This window comes from Tarenaya hassleriana, unplaced genomic scaffold (genome assembly GCF_000463585.1).
Source record: "Tarenaya hassleriana unplaced genomic scaffold, ASM46358v1 Cleome23, whole genome shotgun sequence".
NCBI lineage: Eukaryota > Viridiplantae > Streptophyta > Magnoliopsida > Brassicales > Cleomaceae > Tarenaya > Tarenaya hassleriana.
The window spans coordinates 1,043,624-1,046,966 of record NW_010965625.1 but is presented as its reverse complement, the minus strand read 5'-3'; the positions used below and the strand labels follow the sequence as shown (position 1 = coordinate 1,046,966).

At 37.4% G+C, this 3,343-nt stretch overlaps 1 long non-coding RNA gene across 1 annotated transcript; it reads right to left on the bottom strand.

Annotated features, from left to right (window-relative positions):
• Positions 1-322: 322 nt before the first annotated feature.
• Positions 323-1,202, bottom strand: LOC104815256. The gene is made up of 2 exons (XR_772066.1): positions 888-1,202; positions 323-714 (listed from the first exon to the last, which is right to left on the bottom strand). It is a non-coding gene; the product is annotated as an uncharacterized LOC104815256 (long non-coding RNA).
• Positions 1,203-3,343: the final 2,141 nt, after the last annotated feature.

Here is a 3,343-nt window from a genome sequence, read left to right as displayed (position 1 = left end):
GATAAAAAAAATTTCAAAAACCTAAATAAAATAAATGTGTTTGTTAAAAAAACTTACTCCGTAATAATCCAATATTTTCGTCTCTGTACCTTTTTTTCCTATTAAGATAACTGATTAAAGTTTAAATATCGTTGTCCATTTTCAAATAATTTCACTTGACTTTGAAGTTCTCTGCTTTTAACTCTTTTTATCATAACATATCGTTTGATCTTAGAGTTTTTAAAGTTAACTTTTTTTTTGTCATGACACCTTGTTTGATTTTGGATTTTTATTCATCTTTGAACGATTTGGATATATGAATATCCAAAACTAAAAAAAGAAGAGATTGAAAAAGATATATATAGAGCAGATCGAATCAGACCCTGATACCATGTAAAAATATAAAATTACGAAAATTAAATAAGAAAAAAGACAAACGAAAATCAAACTTCCAATAATTCGAGAGATATGTCTATGTTTGTGTAATCTTCTTCTTCAATTTGGAACCGTAGATAGATGTGTTATAGAATTGATGCATCTAAATCCGAGGAACTCGCTTTCAGTTCTTCTTGCATCCTAAAACCGAGGAACTCGCCGGCCAATGGTGACTCTATATTGTAGCCTTTCGCAAAGCAACCTCCATTGCAATTTTGTGGGAGAAGTTCACGTTGAGTATTGCATGCGTATTTTACAAGCCGATCGATGTAAATTCGTTTGTGTACTTATCACTTTTTCCTGGCCAAAAACGCAAAAACCGAAAATTGGATCTCGGGTTTAGAACAGGAGGAAAGCAGAAATGGATAGACATACCTTCTTTGGTGTTTCACATATCTATCCACATTGGAAAGTAATAACCAATCGCATAAGGAGCATTCTACTACACGATAATGGTTCAGTATTGAAGCTACCTAAAGAGATAAGGAGCACAAACTTCCACGTAATCTTGATCTAAAAAGAGAGGATTTTCAAGTCTGGCCCATGATATCATTCTCTTTGCCAAAACGCTATATAGATTTGGGCTAACATCATGCCGCGGGAGCATAATCATAAACGCCGCCGTCGTCGTCGCCGCCGTTCTCCAAAGATGGAGCAACACGGGCAAATCCGCAATCATGCCGGCTAAAAATCGGATCCGAGATGGAAGACATTATCCGTGTTTTCCTTGTATATGGAGAATGAGAGGACGAGATGGGCAAAGGCAAGAAGAAAGGATGGTTTATCAAAAAAAAAAAAGAAGAAAGGATGAAATTGTGAAGGGAGGGTTTCAGCTTTTTATAAGTAGAGGTAAAGGTGACGTAGTTGGTCAACCTCGCTACGAAGTGTGATGTGCTTATAAAAACGTGTGTCCGACACGTTGCAAGATCACACGTGGAAATTATTCATGTGCCACGTAGGATTTGCATGACGGATTTACTACCATTAAAAAATTTAAAATATTGAGGAATTGATTCCTCGGGAAGATACTTCGAACACGACGAATTGCGGTCATTTTGATATAAAAATTTATTTAATATAATTCTTTTTTAAATTGAAATTTGAAAATAGGATAAAACGAAAAAAAACTGAATATATCTTGAGATAATAAGCATTTTAATTCTATGAATAAAAACTAAACTCGTACTAAACAAGAAAGAAGGTTAAATTATACACATACCAATAAGTGACCCAATCATCACCTTTCTTTTTTCAGATGACTTTTAAAAAAAATATGATGGAAAAAATGAAATTGGGCTATTTTAGTAATTGTTTGGACGAAAAAAAATGAAATTGAGCCGTTTTGGCTGAGGTAGATTGTTTTTACCACCAAATCATATTAATATAAAAGTTTTGAAGGATCCTAAAACCTTGGGGGAAACGGATGCATATGAGATGTTGAAAGATATTGAAGAAGTTTGGACCCTCAAAGAGTAAAACGGAAAAACTAATCAGTTCTATTCACTTGAGAAAAAGTCAAGTACAACTCACTTTTTGTTAGAGATACTCAACACCCAGATGAAACTCCCCCTGAGTTTCAACTCACTCTCACAATGAATTCTACCGATTAAAAACCTTACCAAACATTAACGCTCACAAAAGGAATAGAGATTTTTCCATTAGGTCTCCCCCTCAGATCCACGCCCAAACACTCACCAGAGGAAAGAGATTTGCCCAATCGGTCTCTTCCTCAGACACACATTCACTCAAAAGTGAGTTATCACTCACCAACAAAAAGACTCTCTTTTAGTAAAATATGCTTTGCTCTCCGTGAGAACTGATATGCACTTGCTCTCTCCTTTATATAGGCTCATCCAGTTCGCCTTAGATCTCCACGAATTGATTTGATAGACTCCTCTTTGATTTTCTTTGATTTCATCTTTATCTTCAAGATCTCATCTTTATCTCTTGTTTGACTCTATCTCTTCAGCCTTTGACCTTATCTCCAAGATCTTATCTTTATCTCAAATCTCCTCAAATCTTCTTGGCTTTGATTCTATCTTCATCTCTTCAAGTCAAATCCAAACTTCGTGGCTTAACTTCGTGGTTCTATATCTTCAGATTGTTTTTCCTAAAATCTCTCAAAGTGGTTGTCATTGAGTTCATCTTAATCTCTTAGTCTTTGACTTTATCTCAAACTCGTCAGTTGTACCTCAGAATTGCGTGAGTTCTATCTCGCCGGATTCTTCTCCTGAAATCTCTCAAGCTTGTTGAACCTGCAATAACTACTTAACAAAAAAAAAACACATGTGCAAATAATTGCACTAACAAACTCAATCCATCTACAATGTCGAAGATTCAGATCCTTCTGTGATATCACATAGGTTAAGCTCTTGTGATCAGTGTTGAGCTTAACCTTCTCTCCATATAGATAGGATCTCCAAATCTTCAACGCATGTACCACTGCTGCCAGCTCCAAATCGTGCGTCGGATAATTCTCCTCATGTTTCCTCAGCTGTCGGGATGCGTATGCAATCACATGTCCTTCCTGCATAAACACGCAACCCAAGCCTTGCTTCGATGCATCGGTATACACCTCATGAAGTATACCTGGCTGTGGTAATGCCAAGATAGGTGCGGTCGTGAGTCGTCTCTTGAGCTCTACAAAGCTCACTTCGCACTCCGGTGTCCAATCAAACCGCACATTCTTCCCTGTTAACTTTGTCATTGGTTTTGCCAACTTAGCAAAACCCTCAACAAATCTCCTGTAGTATCCTGCCAATCCCAAGAAACTGCGGATCTCTGTGGCATTGGTAGGCGCCTTCCACTCCATCACAGCCTCAATCTTTGCCGGATCCACTTGTACGCCCTGAGCCGAAATCACATGGCCCAGAAATCCAACTTCCTGCAACCAGAAAGCACACTTGCTGAACTTCGCATACAACTTCTG